Raw genomic sequence first — 19,091 nt, 5'->3', positions numbered from 1 at the left:
GAACAGAACTTAGTAAGTGGCTACACTGACAAGCAAAAATAAGGAAAACAGCTGGGAGACACCATCTTCTTTCCATGCAGCACCATGCTGCAAATGGGGAATTGGTGTTGGGATAAAATTAGTGGTCTGTGTATCTTGAATAATTATTTAACAAATAGCTATAAAGACTCATGCTGTGCCGGTCTCAACACCATGTTAGGCAACAGGAATACGAAAGTCAAGAGAAGATATACACTGTGGCTGCTCATGAAGATTATACCCTCACGAGTACGATAAACATTAAACAAATTACTTAAGTGCATAGTTAGCGACATAGTTTAAGTACTAGGAAAAAAAATCACTATCTTTCCTTCTCCTGTAACTTTCTAAACTCTTCAGCTTTTCATTTGTTCATCGAAATCTTTTCCAATCTCCCATAGGGTCTTCCTTGCCAACTGGTGTAATTGTCTTGAAAGAATTCAAGGTCATATTTGGTGCAAGTATGTGGCTTATGGCCACGTACCAAGTATTGCTCCAATCCTGCCCCATACCAGAGATGTCTGTCCCTGTGTCCTTGGGGGAAAACATAGATACAGGAAAATGACCAGCAACTGGAACAAGGAGAAACTTTGTTTTTTAGCTGGAACTTTAGCCTCAAACCATAGTATATAACTCTAAAAAACTAACCTGAACCACATGTCAACCTCCAGCGCATCCTGGGAGATGGTCTGGGCATTGCATCATATTCAGAAAAGACTGATTCAAAAACCCTTGAAAAATAATGTAAGTGTTTGCTGGAACTTCTAGAAGACATAGCAAAGGGTCGAATTACCTCAACACATGCACAGTGCCCTAAAATTCTTCTTCACACCTCTGTCCCCCTCATGTCCCTTCCAGTGGTTAGCTGCCTGACCCCTCCTCCTCCTCCCCTTTATTTCTCCCTCCCCTCAGAATCACAAAGCCAGCCTGCAATGACTCAAAGTTCTCTCTCCTTCTCCTCTGTCCACTTCTGGCCCTCCAGATAAACTGTTTTGCCCTAATTTATGTAAATCCATTTAGCGATTTAGCATTTCTCCATCAGTGCTGGCTCATCTGACGTCTGCCTGGCACTCCTGCCAGGCTCTTCCACAGTATCTTTGCAAAGTCTGGCTTAGTCGGCCAGCTACTGGCTGTCATGTAAGATCTAGAAGGCAAACCAGAAGGAGAAGCAGTCATTCTGGAGGAGAAGCATAGTTGTAAGTAGTCACATGGGCACAGGTGGGTTCTTGGCAGACATCCACTGAGGCAGCTGAGACGGCTGGTGGTCATTGGCCCAGCAATTTCTGCGATGTTAAGCTTCTAGTCAGTCCCAGCAACCCCACCCCTGATCTTTGCTCCCCCAGCCCCTCTAGTGGAAGTGAAGCCTTGGTTTCTTGTACGAAAGCTCTTCATATCTGAAATTTCTAGAGTTAGTGTACTCAGACATCTGGTTTACCTGGGACAGTACCATTTACACCTGTTGTCCCTGCCTCGTTGTTAGTAATACCTCCTTTTGCTCTCAAAGTATTCCAGACTGAGTGATAAATTATATGATGGCATTGCCTAGCGAGGTTCCCATTTCTCTTATGGAATCCTGCCTGCTATGCCACCTCTCATAATTCTCTCCGGTCATTGGCCTGAGGTTCAAGAAACAGGTCAGTCCTATAAAACACAGGTCTGTGAATGCTTCCTTTCTGTCCCTGTCACACTTTAGATCAGGTATCCCCACATGGAGACCTGAAGCGTCTTTCAAGTGGAGCCCACTGCACCTCTGGTCCCAGGCCTGTCCTGGGTGCTACAGGGGCAGCCCCTCAGAAATGTCACTGAGTCTTTTCACCTGAGGAAGAAAGCTCACATCTACTTATATTTGCAAATTGCACTGTTAGTGCCACCACTGGGAAACACAGCTCAACGACAAGTCTTTGAACTTGACCAAACCAGATCATCAACTCTCCCCCTTAGGGTTGAAGAGAAATGAGTTAGACGAAAGAGACAAAAGTAACTACAGTTTCGCATTGAATTGTTTCCGTCTTTGCTCACAAGCAAAGGACTGTGGTAGGATGCTCATGTTTAGCACAATAATTTCAGTACTAAGTGGTGAGTTCTAGATGGTATGTGCTAGGAAGCTCCTCATTCCACGAGCAAGCAGGAGCAAATTAGGGTGCAGCCTTCACAGCCACTCCAGATGCAGCAAGGTGTCTTCAAACTGGATTCCAGCAAGGGAAAAAGTGGGGAAGAGAAGACACTGAAAAATAACGTCAAAGGGGACACGTTGTCTCATTTTGAAGCCAGGGGACCAGTGCTGGCCCAGCTGGGGTCTCCAGAGAGCCCTCAGCTTCAGGAATCACAGCTGATCTGAATGCCAGATGACAAAAATGGGACGGCTCTGGGTCTTGGCTGTGTATCAGAGCATTGTGCTCAAGATGGACTTTTCTCTGGACCCCAAACACTTCAATCATAATAAGCGAACACTTTCTCTTTCTCCTGAGTTTATCCTCTACAATCTCTGATCACAAGTCTTTAGAGGTGTGCACAGGGTGAATATAAGAGTATTAGAGGCCGTGAACTGCGCCTGCTGAAACAGTGCTATTTCACTTACTAAATGACAAGAGAAGAGCATTTAATGGGGAAAAGAGAAATGAGAAGGAAAATGACAATAGTAAAAGAAAGGAAGCCGAAGGAAAATTCTAGGAGGTGAAGTAAAAAGAGTGTTCCCCTGTTTGGAGCCATGGGGACTCAGTTGAGAAAGGATTTGCCATATATGGCGATACTGTCACCTTTTTGCCCAGAGCTTTATGTTCCTGTCACTTTTGGGAGCAGTTGTTCTGAAAGGTTCATATTTCCCCACAAACAACTTTAAATATTGCTGCTTTTAATTCTCAGGTAATTTTTGGTGTTACTCAGTTCAGATTGAGGGGGAAAGCTGGCAAGTATTTGAACCAGGACCAATGGCTAATTTGGGTAATTTTGGATCTCAGACGTGGCTTTCTTTCCAATTAACTGGGGATTGTACATAAAGCTGTGTATACCCCTCAGTTTTGATGATCCTTTCTCTTTTCTTTCCTATCTTGTATTCTGTGCCCTTTTTGTCCCTTTCTCTCTGCTTATAATTCAGAGACCAGCCATTAACCATCAGCTTTTTTTTTTTTTTTAAAGATTGGCACCTGAGCCAACATCTCTTGCCAATCTTTTTTTTTTTTTATGTTTTCTTCTTCTTCTCCCCAGACCCCCCAGTACATAGTTGTATATTCTAGTTGTAGGTCCTTCTGGTTGTGCTATGTGGGACACCGCCTCAGCGTGACCTGATGAGTGATGCTAGGTCCATGCTCAGGACCGAACCAGCGAAACCCTGGGCTGCTGAAGCTGAGCACGCAAACTTAACCGCTCGGCCACGGGGCGGCCCCAACCATCAGCTTTTTTTAAATAAGGTTGTGATTGTTACTATTAGAAATATTTATTGTGATGCTTGCAGAATTATACTAAAAACCATTGAATTATACACTTTAAATAGGTAGGCTCTGTGCTATGTGAGTACTGAGCTACATCTCAATAAAGTTGCTATAAAAAACAACAAAAAAGAAGTATTTATCGAGTCATTCAAGACTTGACCAGCAGTCTTCTATTTATTCAAATGTTTTACATATGTGAGAAAATTTTAAATCCCTGACAAAGCTCTGCGATAGGCACTGTAATTACCCCCATTTCTCAGATGAGGGAATGGAAGTAAAGTGGGGGTAAGCAAATTGCCCAGGGGCACCCAGGGAGCAAATCGAGAAGCTGAGATTTGAACCCACGTCTGTCTGAGACAAAAGCCTGTGTCCTTTATCATTCTGTCCCAATGCCTCAAAGTAAGGCCTTTGATGAAAATTAATATAAGGCTTACATTCAGGGACCAGGCCATAGGGTTATTCTTTTTTTTTTTTGTTCCCACCATCTAGCCACACTGTCTGAAGAAAGGAGCTGCTAGATTGCTTGGTCTCAGTCAAGGTCTGGGTGCATCGCTGTGAGGTGCTCACCTGCCTTGGGGACGTCTTTCTTCTCAGTAAGAAAAAAAGTATGAATCGAAACTTCCAGGGCTGCCAACCCAACACTTTGACAAAGAGTGAGTTCACTTAGTTTCCCTTTCTTAAACTAAAGACACAGTCAAAGGGTTCTAATTGAGCCTTCCTGGAGGAAGTGGTAGAAGACTGATTTTTTAAAAACTGAGAGCTCTTCTCTTTTAGGCAGATGTTGGGCAACTACTGTAGCAAGAATTAAAGCAAATTTAACCACCAGTAAATGAATCCGAGGAATAGGGGCATCCCACATGAAGAACAGCGTGTGCGAAGATCCAGGCGTGGGCAGCTAGGCCCTTAGCTGTGTGTGAAGACAGAAGCACAGTCCGGATGAACTAGAATGTTCTCCATGCGTCCTAATATGCTTACAGTGAGTTGTCGACTGGGTTTGGAGGTTTGGGTGTGCGGGCAGGTGTGGTGGGACACGAGCCTGGAAAGGAAAGTTTGGGACGAGATTAGGAAAAGCCTTGTATATGCACTATACTTTGGGGAGATTAGTTTGAAGGTGACAGCCATTGGAACTTTTTTTCCCTTCCATTTTTTTATTGTGGTAAAGTACACAGGAAATAAAATATACCATCTTAACAATTTTGCATTCAATGTTATTAAATATGTTTACAACCTGCAACCATCGCCACCATCCAGCCCCATCTCTAGGCCCCGGCAACCACAGTTCTGCTTCCTGTCTCTGTGATTTTGACTACTCTAAGTATGTCAAATAAGTGATATCATACAAGGTTTATCTTTTTGTGACTGGCTTATTTCACTTGGCATAATGTCCTCAAGATTCATCTATGCTGCAGCATGTGTCAAAATTTCCTTTTTAAAGGCTGAATAACTTCTCATTGTATGTGTATACCACATTTTGCTAATCTAGTCATCCGTTGACGGATAGTTGGGTTGCTTCCACACTTAGCTGTTGTGAATAATGCTGCTATGAACGTGGGCGTACAGATATCTCTTCAAGAGTCTGCTTTCAATTCTTTTGGGCGTATACGCAGAAGTGAAATTGCTGGATCATGTTGTAATTCTATTTTTAAATTTTTGAGGAACCACCATACTGTTTTCCACAGCAGCTGGATCAGTTTACATTCCCGCCAACAGTGCACAAGGATTCCAGTTTCTCCATATCCTTATTAGTGTTGTATCTGTTTTTTTTTTTTAACAGTAGCCATCCTAATGGATGTGAGGTGTTATCTCATTGTAGTTTGATTTGAATTTACCTAATGATTAGTGATGTTGAGCATTTTTTTGTCCCCTTATTGGTCATTCAAATATCTTCTTTGGAGAAATGTCCTTTGCCCAGTTTTGAATCAGGTTGTTCAGATTTTTATTGATGAGTTTTGAGGTCTCTGGATATTGTGGATATTAGTCCTTTATCTTTATATGATTTGCAAATATTTTCTCCCATTCTGTGGATTGCATTCTTACTCTATTGATATATAGTTTTATGATGCAGAAAACTTTTAAATTTTCTCGAAATCCAATTTATTGCCTATGCTTTTGTTGTCATATCCAAGAAGTCATTGCCAAATCCAATGTCATGAAGGACTTGCCCTACATTTTCTTCTAAGAGTTTTATAATTTTGTCTTACGTTTAAGTCTCTGATCCATTTTTGAGTTAATTTTTGTATATGGTTTTAAGTAAGAGTCCAACTTCATTCTTTCATGTGAGGATATCCAGTTTTCTTAGCATCATGTGTTAAAAAAGACCATCCTTTCCCCATGGAATGAGCTTGGCACCCTTGTCAAAACTTGCTTGACCTTATAGGTGAGGGTTTATTTCTGGGCTATCTATGCTATTCCATTGATCTATATGTCTGTCTTTATGTCAATACCACACTGTTTTGATGACTTTAGCTTTGTAGTAAGTTTTGACAAGAAATGTGAGCCCTCCAGCTTTGTTCTTCTTTTTCAAGATTGTTTTGGCTATTTGAGGTCCCTTGAGATTCCATGCGAATTTTAGGATGGGTTTTGGTATTTCTGCAAAAACATTACTGGGATTTTAGTAAAGATTGCATTGAATCTATAGGTTACTTTGAGTAGTATTGAAATCTTAACAGTACTAAGTCCTCCAATCCATGAATGTGGAATGCATTTCCATTTATTTATGCCTTTTTAATTTCTTTCAGCAATGTTTTGTAATTTTCATTATACAAGTCTTTCACTTTTTGGTTAAATTAATTCCTAAGTATTTTATTCTTTTTGATGCAATTGTAAGTGGAATTTTTTTCATAATTTGCTTTTCCGATTCTTCATTGTTTGTGTATAGAAACACAACTGATTTTTATGTGTTGACTTTGTATCTTACTACTTTGCTGAATTCATTTTGGCTCAACAGTTTTGTTGTGGAATGTTTACCTTTTTCTACATATAAGCTCATGTCATCTGCAAACAGAGATTATTTTACTTCTTTCTTTAAGTTTGGATACCTTTTATTTCTTTTTCTTGCCTAACTGCTCTGGCTAAAACTTCCAGTACTAAGTTGAATAGAGCAGGAAAAGTGAGTATCCTTGCCTTGCTCCTAATCTTAGAGGAAAGGCTGTCAGTCTTTCACCATTGCTTGTGATGTTCACTGTGGGTTTTTCATATATGGTTTTTATTGTGTTGAGGTAGTTTCCTTCTATGCCTAGTTTGTTGAATGTTTTTATCATGAAAGGTGTTGAATTTTGTTAAATGCTTCAGTTGAGATGATCATGTGGTTTTTTTCTTTATTCTGTTAATGTAGTGCATTACATTGGTCAATTTTTGTATGTTGAACCATCCTTGAATTCCAGAATTAAATCCCACTTGGTCATGGTATATAATCCTTTTAATATGCTACTGAATTCAGTTTGCTAGTAGTTTGTTGAAGATTTTTACATGAACGTTCATAAGGGATATTGATCTGTAGTTTTCTTTTTTTGTAGTATGTTTATCTAGCTTTGGTACAGGGTAATGCTAGCCTCATAGAATGAGTTAGGAAATGTTCCCTTCTCTTCAATTTTTTGGAAAAGTTTGAGAAATATTGTTATTAGTTCCTTTTTAAATGTTTGGTAGAATTCACCAGTCAAGCCATCCAGTGTAGGGCTGTTCTTTATCAGGAGATTTTTGATTACTGGTTCAATCTCCTTACTAGTTATAGGTCTATTCAGATTTTCTATTTCTTGTGATTTTGTCACAGCAGGTTTTGTGTTTCTAGGAATTTTTCCATTTCATCTAAGTTGTCCAATTCGTTGGTGTATGATTGTTCATAGTACTCTCTCACAATCCACTTTATTTCTGAAAAATTATCAGCAAAGTCATCATTTTTATCTTGAATTTTAGAAATTTGAGTATTTTTTCTTTTTGTTTAGTCCATCTAGCTAAAGGTTTCTCAATTTTGTTTATCTTTTCAAAGAACCAACTTTGGGTTTTATCGATTTTCTCTAGTGTTTTTCTACTCTCTATTTCTTTTATCTTTGCTCTATTTTTTAAAAATTTTCTATAGCTATAAATTTCCCCCTTATGTGTCCCATAAGTTTTGGTGTGTTATGTTTTTGTTTTCATTGTCTTTAAGTATTTCTAATTATCCTTGTGATTTCTCCTTTGATAGATTTTTTGTTCAAGAGAGTGTTGTTTAATTTTCACAAGTTTGAGAATTTTCCAATTTTACTTCTGTTTTTGATTTCTATCTTTATCCCTTTGTAGTTAGAGAAGATAGTTTGCATGGTATCTATCTTTTAAGTCTATTGAGACTTAATTTGTGGCCTAACAGATGGCCTATCCTGGAAAATATCCCATGTGCACCTGAGAAGAATGTGCATGCTGTTATTGTTGCACAGAATCTTCTATTTATGTCTGTTAGATCTAGTTGGTTTATTGTGTTATTCAAATTCTCTATTTCCTTACTTATTTTCTTTCTGGTTGTTCTGTCTTTATTAACAGAGTTCTCAGTTAACAGCTTTTTTTCTTCTTTACTTTAAAGGTGTAGCTTTAATGTTTATTTGTTTGTGTTGTTTCTAACAATAATCAGCTGTCATCTTTCTTTGTTCCTTGTATACTATCTGTCAAATTTTTCTCTGGCTGCTTAAAAGACTTTTCTCTTTCACTGCTTTTGAGCAATTTAATTGTGATGTTCCTTGGTGTAGTTTTCTTCATTTTTCTTTAGCTTGGGGTTTGTTGAGCTTCTCAGATCTCTGAGTTTACCATTTTCATCATTTTTGAAAAATTTCAGCAAATGCTTTTTTCAGCAAATACATTTTCCTCCTCTTCTACCAGGACTCCAATTATACGCTTTTTCCACTTTCAATATTCACTCAAGTTCTGTTCATTTTTTAAATTCTCTTTTTATCTGCATTTAAATTTGAATAGTTTTTATTACTGTGTCTTCAAGTTTACTAATCTTTTTTCTGCAATGTCTAGTTGCCATTAAACCCATTCATGTATTTTTCATTTCACTTTTATTTTCCTCTCTAGAAGTTGTTTTGGTTCTTTTATGTATCTTTCACATCTCCACTTAACTTTTTGAACATATGAATCACAGTTATTTTAATGTCCGTGTCTGCTAATTCTAACATCTGTTTCAGTTCTGGGTTGGTTTCAATTAATCAATTTCTCTCCTCATTAAATTTTGGATCTTCCTGTTTCTTTGTGTGTCTGATAATTTTTTTATTGGATTCCAGATATTGTGAATTTTATCTTATTGGATGCAGGTTATCTTTATATTCCTACAAATATTCTTGAACTTTTTTCCTGGGAAACAATTTACTGGAAAATAGTTTGATTCTTTTGGGTCTTGCTTTTAAGATTTGTCAGGCAGGATCAGAACAGCCCACCATTCGGGCTAATTTTTTCCCATTAGTTTTGCAAGACCCTTTAGGCACTCTACTCAACATACCATGAGTCATGAGGTTAGCTAGTTAAACTGATTAGAATAGGCATTATTCCTGGCCAGGTTACTGTTACCTCTGTTCTTGTCAAGTGGTTCTTTTCTAGGCCTTGGGTTTTCCTTTCACATGTGTGAATTGATTGCATTCAGCTAAATACTTGAGGGTACCCTTTACACATCTCCAAAATTTTTTCTCTATGCTTCTTTTCTTGGTACTCTGTCCTGTATATTCTAGCCACCTTTGTATCCTCAACTCAGAAATTCCACTGGGCTATCCCTAGGTTCCCTTCCCTGTGCCATGACCTGGAGACTCTCTCAAGGCAGTCAGTTGGGTCAAAGGAAGAGTTCACCTCATTTGTTTTCTCAGTTCCAGCAGTCACTGTTCCTCAGTGCCTGATGCGAAGTGTGTTGAAATCTTTGTTTCATATGTTTCATGTTTCCAATATTTTATCTTTTTTTTGTTGCAGGTGGGAGAAGAAATCTGCTTTCTATTATTCCATCTTGGCTGGAAGCAGAAATCACTTCCATGTCTTCAACCTCACTTTCAGATTTTCCATATCCTTATCATTCCATTTTGCATTCTGCTTATATTTTTCAAATCTATCTCCTGGTTTCTAATTCTTTTTTTCCAGCTGTGTCTAAGCTATTTAATATCTTCAATGAATTTTGAATTTAAATGGCTCTACATTTCAGATTCGGGAATCTTTTCTTATTTGTATGGTTTCTATTGCTTCTATTATTACCTTTTTTGTTACTCATTTTAAACAGATCTATTTTATTAATACTATTGAGATTTTTCTGTCATATCTACTTTGTAGAGAACCAATTCTTTCTTTTGTTGTGTCTACAAAGTCTTTCTTGTGGTTATTCTTTGTTCCATCATGTGATTTGATTTTTTAAATTCTGACAATTAGTCTACATTTTTTATTCATCTTGCTTAATTTTGTTGTTTGTGAATTGGAGAAGTTGCAGTCTACGGCGTCTGAGTTACAGATGTGACCCTAAAGAATGGTTTTCTATTTTCTTCTGCAGGATCTCCAGGTATTCCTTAGTTTTTGAACGGGGTTTTGTTTTCATGACCTGGCCAGTGTTTATCAAACCACACGTGTGGTATAAACTCTGACCCTACATCTGCCCATTGTGCAAAAGTACGTTTGATTTCTCACAGGATAGTTTTTCCTCCCTCTTATAACTGGTTTCTCCACTGGAGTCTACATATTCCCATCTGTTCTATCTTAAAATAATAAAGTTTACTTGAATATTCCGCCCTTTTGTTTTCTTTCATCCTCCACTTCCTTAAAATTATAGTTTATACTCACCCCTACCCATTTCTCAACAATCAAAACTGTACTCAAATAGCTTTTTAAAGAAATTCTCAGAAGGCCCATAGAATGGTCTAGTATAGTCTCCATTCCCTTTCTCTCCGCGACATTTGATGGTGCTTACCCTTTCCTTCTTCTAACGCTCTCCTTGCTCCTGCTAACAGAACACATTCTCCTAGTGTAGTGAGGGGAAATGCCATTTAAACAAAAACTCTGCACTAAACCTTCTAATGAATGAGACATAATATATATCTGTAAGGAACTAAAGGTTGATACTATTCCTGTCCTGTTATGGATATTGGTGGGAAAAAGCAGAAAGGAAATTTCAAAGCTTTTGCCAATTCTTCCATATTGCTAAAGGGTAATTTAGTAGATGACACTTTGTTTAGCAGAGTATATTTATGAGTCTTTAAATATGTAAATACAGGCTCAAAGCCAAGGAAGAGGTGAGGAACAAAATTGTTCTGAATAATAGAATGAAGGGAATTACATTTAAGCAAGGAAGGAGAAAGGAAGGGAAACTCAAGAATCAAAGCGACATGGAGAGGCTGGCAGGCTCTTGAAGGAGACAGGGGGCAAGCCAAGATAACTCAACACTGGGCATTATGCAAATGGTCACCAGCGAGAATCTTCCTGTCAAATACTAGCTTGTCTCAGGAGCTTGTGTGGGTCTGGGAACATGCCGGGGCCAGCCACAGATCCAGTTTCTGGGAGCTAAGGAAGATCCACATTCAAGTGAAGGCTTCAGGTGGCAAACTTACTCAGCTGGAAATCCTTCAGAAACCAACGAGGGCTCTTTTTTTGCAGACTCACATTGTCCACACTGCTTCAATCAAATTCCTTAAACAAAGCAACAGCAAGAAAGAAACTTTATTCTAGAAATGATCACAAAGAGTGCTACCCTAAACCTCAACAGAAGGTGTTATCTAGACCAGCACAATGCAATCGAACTTTCTGCAATCGTGAGAATGTTCCCTCTCTGCATTTCATAATATGGTAGCTTTTTTTTTTTTTTTAAAGATTTTATTTTTTTTTCCTTTTTCTCCCCAAAGCCCCCAGTACATAGTTGTATATTCTTCGTTGTGGGTCCTTCTAGTCTTGGCATGTGGGACGCTGCCTCAGCGTGGTTTGATGAGCAGTGCCATGTCCGTGCCCAGGATTCGAACCAACGAAACACTGGGCCGCCTGCAGCAGAGCGCACGAACTTAACCACTCGGCCACGGGGCCAGCCCCATAATATGGTAGCTTTTTGCCGCATGTAGCCACTGATCACTTGAAATATGGCTAATGTGACTGAGCAACTGAATTTTTAATTTTTCTTAATTTAAATTTAAATAACACAAATAGCTAACAGCTATGCAAACTTTTTCTGTAAAGGATTTTGTGGGCCACATATGGTCTCTGTTGCATATTCTTTGTTTTTCTATTTGTTTTGTTTTCATGGTCCTTTAAAAATAGAAAACATTTTTAGCTGGAGGGCTGAACAAAAACAGGCCACAGGGCCGACTGGGCTTGTGGGCCATGGTGTGCTAACCCTGACACTCGATGCTATTGAAATGTTTATGTTTTTAATATTAGTAAAGTTATTATTACTATCACTCCAGTCTTAGAAGTGTAAGCGGTCTTTCTTATTGTTCTAATAGAGCTTTTTCCAAACCGTGTTCCATGGTACACTCATCCATTTTATTTTATTTTTTTTGAGGAAGATTAGCCCTGAACTAACATCTGTTGCCAATCCTCCTCTTTTTGCTGAGGAAGACTGGCCCTGAGCTAACATGCATGCCCATCTTCCTCCACTTTATATGCGGGACGCCTGCCACAGCATGGCTTGACAAGTGGTGCCATGTCCGCACACGGGAATCCGAGCCAGCGAACCCTGGGCCGCCGAAGCGGAATTTGTGCACTTAACCGCTGCACCACTGGGCCGACCCCTACACTCATCCATTTTAGGTGCTCTCCACAAAGAAACAGCTCTGTGTTTGAACAGGTTGGGAAACACTGCATACTAAAACCCTATTTTTTTTTTTTAAAGATTTTATTTTTTTTTCCTTTTTCTCCCCAAAGCCCCCCAGTACATAGTTGTATATTCTTCGTTGTGGGTCCTTGTAGTTGTAGCATGTGGAACGCTGCCTCAGCGTGGTTTGATGAGCAGTGCCATGTCCGTGCCCAGGATTCGAACCAATGAAACACTGGGCCGCCTGCAGCGGAGCGCACAGACTTAACCACTCGGCCACGGGGCCAGCCCCCTAAAACCCTATTTTTGAAGACTTATTATGTAGGTTAGTATATTAAAAGCTCCGATGAGCTGACACAAAATATTGGATTTACATAGATTTAGTTTTTCTATATTTGACCATTGTGCATGAGGCCTGCTGTGTATAACGTGTGTGCAAGGAGGAGTGTGTGTATGTACTGCATAGAGCGTGTATAGCCGCATGGTGTGTAAGTATGTGTAGTGTGTGTGTGTAGGTGAGTGCACACAGGGGGTGTGTGTAGCATGTGACACCTATTAATATTCTACAGATAAGTGCTCCACAGAACCACTCTGAGAAACGCTTGCTGAACAAGCCTGACAATAAAAATCTTTCTCTCAGGGCCTCAGAGCGGAGGCACAGGTGGTAATTAAGTGATATTCAGAACGAGTGGGAGGATTTATTCCTGTTGCCCTGGTTCAGAGAAGCTGTCATTAAGACTTTTCAAGAAGGGGTGGTGAGGTCAGCGCACCCTGGGATGTTCACCGAGTCAAGCAATGAGTGGAAGAGACTGCCCTGGGAAGCAAGCCCCACCATCAGCTGGTTAGCTCTGGTCCCTGTAACGTGGCAGAACAGAGCAGGCTATGGGAGCCGGAGGGATATGCTTGTGGAGGTGGCTCTAAGGGGACTTCAGGGACCCTTGGAAGACCAATTAAAAATCACAATACCTCTGAGAGGAAAGGGAAGTTCTTGGCCCACTTTAAGAGAGGAAATGGGGAATGACTGGCCTGAATTCAGTGGAGACTAAAGAGCAGATTTTGAAGATAGCGCTCGGGAACTCTAACTGTTTAATAAGGAGGAAATACCACCCTGAGGACAGGAGAATTGAGCGGTCCCATTGCTCTGCTCAGCTTTGGAGAAGCAAGCTTGGCACAGAAACGGCTGTCAACCCAAGGGCCTTCGAGGAGCACTTTTAGCTTCTCTGAGAGAATAAAATTCCTGGATCCTGTTTGGACGTTGTTTGCTTTTATTTTCCAAGAGTCTGGAGAGAGAGGGTGAAAGTGGAGTTGCTCTTAGAAAATGCTTGGGTTTGTCTCCTGGTGAGGAGAGGCACCAACGTCCTGGGCAAAGCTCCTCCTTCCGTTAGAATCTCCGAGAAGCCGAGTAGCCGCTTTCTGAGAATGTGACTTCATACGGTTCCCTCCTGCTAAAGCCATTCTCACGTCTGCTTCTTACCTAGGCAGACTGGTATTTTAGATCTTTCCTGCCAGATGTTTATAGCAGCATTCTGTCTCTACAATAGCTCGGTTATTAAATTTATTTCTGCTCTTGATGACTTTTAATAATATTCAAGGCAGATGGAGGGTGAGTGAACAATTTTCCTTTCTTGGTCCAGCGCAGACGGTGGATAGGTAAATCTATGCGTGCCTCTGCTCTGTTGCTGCTCGCCACTCCTGCTGGGGCTGCCCATGCCTAGGAGCAGGCCAGCTCTGTGCCCGAGACAGCCCGGTAGCTGAGGGCGTGGGCCGCGCACTGGGCCCCTGGTTGGGTTGGGTCCCGTGGGGTGGGGTCTAGTGAAGGAGCTGGGTGGGTGACACTAGTCTGCTCCCATAGACTGCTGACCAACCTTTCCCTGGAGGATTTAGATTTTGAGAAGAATCTAATGAAGCTAGAAATGTCTTCTATATATATAAATTTCATCACATTTGTGGTGGTGAAATTTCGTGTTCAGTTTCCTCAAACACTCATCAAAGGCCCCCATGGATGCGGTCACCTGAGTCACTCTTAGTAAAGGCCAGAATAAAAGAGAATGCTGGAGGCAAAATGTCAAGGTCAAATTGTGTCTCTTAGCTGGAAGCAGCAATGACAAATGAGTGGCCTCTCATTAGTCAGAGCCCATAACTGGGTACAGCTAGCCCAGCATGAGCACTGAGCTTGGCCAGAGAGCACAGGATGGCGTGGTGCTGGCTGCAGCAGAGTTCCCACTTCGACACCAAGACAATCTTCTTGCTGTTGCTGAGTTTTATGACCGTGATGTCATTGAATGCTGCCGACAACAGATCTGTTATATGGCAAATGAAAGGGCTTTAAAACTAACTGAGGGACCCCATTATGCCAAGACTGGAGCTTGTCATAAAAATCATCGGTCATTGATGTCTCTGAGCTTCTGAGTTGGGCCTTGAGGGAAAAGAACTGTGAAATTTGGGTTCAATTCAGTTGTTTTGATCTGGACTTCTTTATGAGTAGAAAGAATTCAATTGGCCATGTGTGACCTTGAATTTCAAAGAAATCAAATCATGCAAACAAGATAATTTAGCCTCTTGCCCAACAATTCCTCCTTTTCTCTTCAACGCCAGGGTAATGGATTGAGGCCTTGCCTGACGACATTTTACTAGAGTTTTGAGAATTGTAATAGTTGCATTGTTTCTCTGGTTATACCCCCAAAGTGCCTTGTGGATTTCCTCAACTGAAATTGCTCCCTGCTGCTATTATTGTTGGAATGAAGGACGGGTTTTAGCACTGAAACAATGCCACCAGAGGGAACAGCAGTGCGGCAAGCCAACCAGTGACAAGGGCCTTAGCCCCTTCTTCCTGCTCCATCGATCCATCCTTTCATCTGATGAATATTCATTGAGCACAACCACGTGCCAGGCAATTGCACCAGGTACCGGAAATATGGTAGAACCTTAGAGAGAAGTGTCATTCCTGCCCTCAAGGAGCTTTGAATTGGTGGTAGGAAATGTGCTTTTCTTTTGTTTCCTTACCTCCAAATTAAATCATTTTATTTCCGTAACACCCAACCATTTGGTGGCAGAAAATATTATCCTGCAGAATGACGGGTAAATAATAGACACTGGCCTGGAATAAAAACAAATGCTCAATGGAATGCTACACAGTAGTTTAAATAAATACACAGACATGCAAAATGATGCTTTCTGTATGATATGCATAGGGCTATTCTGAACACCCAGTCATAGGTAATGCTGTCCTCTGTGTTTGCGGAGAGTGAGCTCAGAGACCAGGAATGGATACAGGCAATTTCAGTAAATTGCAATATTTATTTTTTAGCTGGGTACTGGGTATACAGGTGTTTGTACTATATCACACATATATATATAGTATACATATACATATTATGTATACACATATTATACATATACAATATATGCATATTATGTATATGAATATACCCATATTTACAATACTTATACACTCATACGTATATACTGTACATGTAATGTAATATATTTAAAATACAGCACAATTAAAAAGCTATGGCTTGGGGCCGGCCCAGTGGCGCAGTGGTTAGGTGTGCATGTTCCGCATTGGCAGCCTGGGGTTCACAGGTTCGGATCCTGGGTGCGGACAAGGCACCGCTCATCAAGCCACGCTGTGGCAGGCGTCCCACATGTACAGTAGAGGAAGATGGGCACGGATGTTAGCTCAGGGCCAGTCTTCCGCAGCAAAAAGAGGACGATTGGCAGCAGATGTTAGCTCAGGGCTGATCTTCCTCAAAAGAAAGCTATGGCTTAATAGTCATGCTTCAGAAAACCAGGTCTGGGCACTGAGAACTGGTGGGACTCACGTGTATTTGCTCTTCACCACATTCTCACCCCCAGATACAATTTTCTGAGCATGCCTTTCCATTTCTTCAACATTTCAATGTTCTATATTAGTCCCTGCTCTTTTTCTTTCTCAGCTCTACATCTCTCTATATAACTCTTAGTTCAAAATCACCCTGGCAAGTGAGAGAAGCCCCAGGGAAAGCAGCAATGGATAAAATCAGCCCCTCTTTGCTCACTTACTCACATTTAAGGAAGGATGATGAAGAGTCTGAGAGCATCCTGAAGCAGTACCCAGTTCAAAGAGTTAATACTTACTAGCTCTTAGTACATTTGATTATTATTAGCTATTAGTACAGTTTGCAGATTGCTGAGAATGGCATAGAAGCTGAGCTACAGTGGAAAATTAACACTCTATGAGGGCCAGAGTGAACTTTATGGAACTCTCTGGGATTTCTCAACTGGAATATCGCCATGAAATTTTACATTGGATTACCCTGGGGGGGAGTTAAGTTGTTTTAATTACTGCTGCCATTCTGTGTTTTATTCCTTTTAATTAGTTTTAATCTTTGTACTTTCCTCTGAGTCAGTTCCACCAGAGACACAATTTTGAAAGTAATAATGATAAAAACACATCAACTTTTCTAGTAAATGTTGATGATATGCTCATCACAGCAGTGGAGAAATCCAACAGGACAGACCATGATATTCTTTTGGTCAGTTTTATGACTGCGTGATGTCAGGAAGTCTTAGCTATCCAAGAAAAACATTGCATTTGTCCAGACTTTACACCTATATTGACTTTTAAGGATTTTCACATAGTCAGTGTATCAATGAGCAATTCACTCTAGAACATCATGCATCCAAATTGGTATTTCAATTCAATTCAATTCACTTTCAATTCATTCAATCCAATGATCTGAAATGCTAGAGTAAGTTGTGCTAAGTGGCTAGAAGGTATTAGTTGGCTGGTAGAGAATGGAGGGCAGAGGAGTGAGAGCATGGAAATGGAGAACAAAAAAGAATTTCATAAATGGAATTCATTTGGAGGGCTGGGGCTCACAGTAGAGAGATAGTCACCCAAGTGTAGGCATGGCTTAGAAAACTTTCAGAAGTGTACTTTGCCACCGGCAACCACATGAGTTAGCCCTCCCATATTCATAGCCTGGGCAATATCTGCCCCCAGGATGCTGAGGCAACAGTATACTCTTTGTATCTGGTCTGACATGGTTTACTTATAGTGACAATGGGAGATAATATTTGAAGTCCAGACTATTTCAGAAATCTAGTCACCATAATTACGCTTTGAACAGATCAATTATCTTAATTTGAAAGAAAAAATATGGTATTAGGAGAAAATCTTTCATATTCAACACTTGAAAAATCAGTAAGAGGTGTTCATAAATGCTATTATTTGACTTTGACAGTGAATGCGACATGTGGCAGTTACCAGGGCCTCATATTGGGGGATGGATCAGCAGACAATAATGAGAGCAAATGCTCATATATGGTACTCACCGTGTCCCAGCACTTTACAGTGACTCTGGATGTGGGTACTGCAATTGTTCCTATTTAACGGATGAGGGAAAGTGAGTAACTTACCTAAGATCACACAGTTAGTAAGAGGCATATTTGGTATTTAAACCCAGGCAATTAGACTCCACAGTCCATTTTCTTCCAGCTATTATACTACAGTTTCTCTTACCTTAAGCTTTCCTTTTGCTGTTTCTCCTCTCCTCTCCTCCTTTCCTCTGTGGCCCTAATACTCCTTTTCTGTAAAATAAAGGGGAATGGTGCGTAGTCGATAAGGTTGTTGATTGTTCTAGCATTATATGTTTATACACAAAATATTGTACTGCATGGATTTAGTATTCTTTGAACCATTCAATTTAAAAAGAGGTAATTCAAATGTCTCCTACTTTTCAAAATAATGTAACTAAAGATTAGTATATAATGCTTAATAGTTATGTTACCCTCCTGTGTTTTTTTCCCCTTGATTAGTAAAATAAAAAGAGAGAGAAGAGAAGAATTCTCATCCATGAACTAGAATTGATTTGGAAATCTGAGTATAAATTTTGTTTGACAAAAGTGGATTTCTCCTTGCGAGATGATGGAATATGTGCTTTTTAGAAGAGTTAAGTACCACTGCTGCCCAGGAGAAAAAAACATAAATATATTCAGAAGATCTGTATAACCAGGTAACTTTTAAGAGCTCTTTTAAATCTCAGGTTCTATGAATCCAGGCAAAGGAACTTAGCGTAGGAACAGCAGCATTAGCTACACTTGTCCAGCAATACTCCAAAAATAGACTCATGCTAAATAAACCTGCTTACCTATGTCCTGAAGGACGACAGGAGAGACTATCATCTTCATCTATTACCTGGAATTCAAGTTCGTTTCAACAAACATTCGTAAATGCCTGCTACCGGAAGAAAGTGGGTTATGCATTATGGTTACCAGGAAAATGAGGCCAGATCCTTGCCACAGAAGAGCTCAAGGTCAGGGCAGAGCCAGATCCCTGCGGTCCCCCCGGGGAACAGACAGTGAGGCTACAGAGCCTGCTGAGCTGTCCACCCAGCAATTAGAGGGGCATGAGAAGCCTGCACGTTGACAACCACAAGGAAGTCATCACCATGAGTCATCTGCAAACACATCCAACTTTATGTCAGCTCCTTGCTTCAGCAGGTGGATCATTTCTGTTTTCCCTGGAAGCCATCTGCTGGTCTAAATGTTGGGGTTGATTTGTTTTTCTGTTGCAGAGGAGAAGGTGGCTTTCCCAGAAGTAACTAGAACACGCCTGGACTTTGGCAGAGGTCCAGGAACGAGCAGAAGGATAGAGACCTTTTGAAATTCTCTCTTTCCTACTGTGTGCAAACTTTCTTGACCAGCTAAAACTCGACTCAACTTTCAAATATTCCAACCCTGAGAGAAACATGCAGCTCCTGGTGGGGTCACCATACGGGCACCTTTGTTGGCCGTTGGATCTGTTGGTCTTTAGAGGCTAGCAGTTAAAACTCAGGGCATAGCTAAGAAAGGTGGATTCATGACTTGTGTCATCTTTTCTGCACACCATTAATCCCTCTCACATGTAATGTTTAATTGGAAAACATTTC

At 40.3% G+C, this 19,091-nt stretch overlaps 1 long non-coding RNA gene across 1 annotated transcript; it reads right to left on the bottom strand.

The window, feature by feature from the left end:
* Positions 1-2,657: 2,657 nt before the first annotated feature.
* On the bottom strand, positions 2,658-18,605 carry LOC111773135 (uncharacterized). The gene is made up of 3 exons (XR_002807355.2): positions 18,312-18,605; positions 17,684-17,751; positions 2,658-11,063 (listed from the first exon to the last, which is right to left on the bottom strand). It is a non-coding gene; the product is annotated as an uncharacterized lncRNA (long non-coding RNA).
* Positions 18,606-19,091: the final 486 nt, after the last annotated feature.

Source organism: Equus caballus, chromosome 4 (assembly GCF_041296265.1).
Source record: "Equus caballus isolate H_3958 breed thoroughbred chromosome 4, TB-T2T, whole genome shotgun sequence".
Lineage (NCBI taxonomy): Eukaryota > Metazoa > Chordata > Mammalia > Perissodactyla > Equidae > Equus > Equus caballus.
Note: the sequence above shows the minus strand (reverse complement) of the source record. Positions and strands in the feature narration are given on the sequence as shown.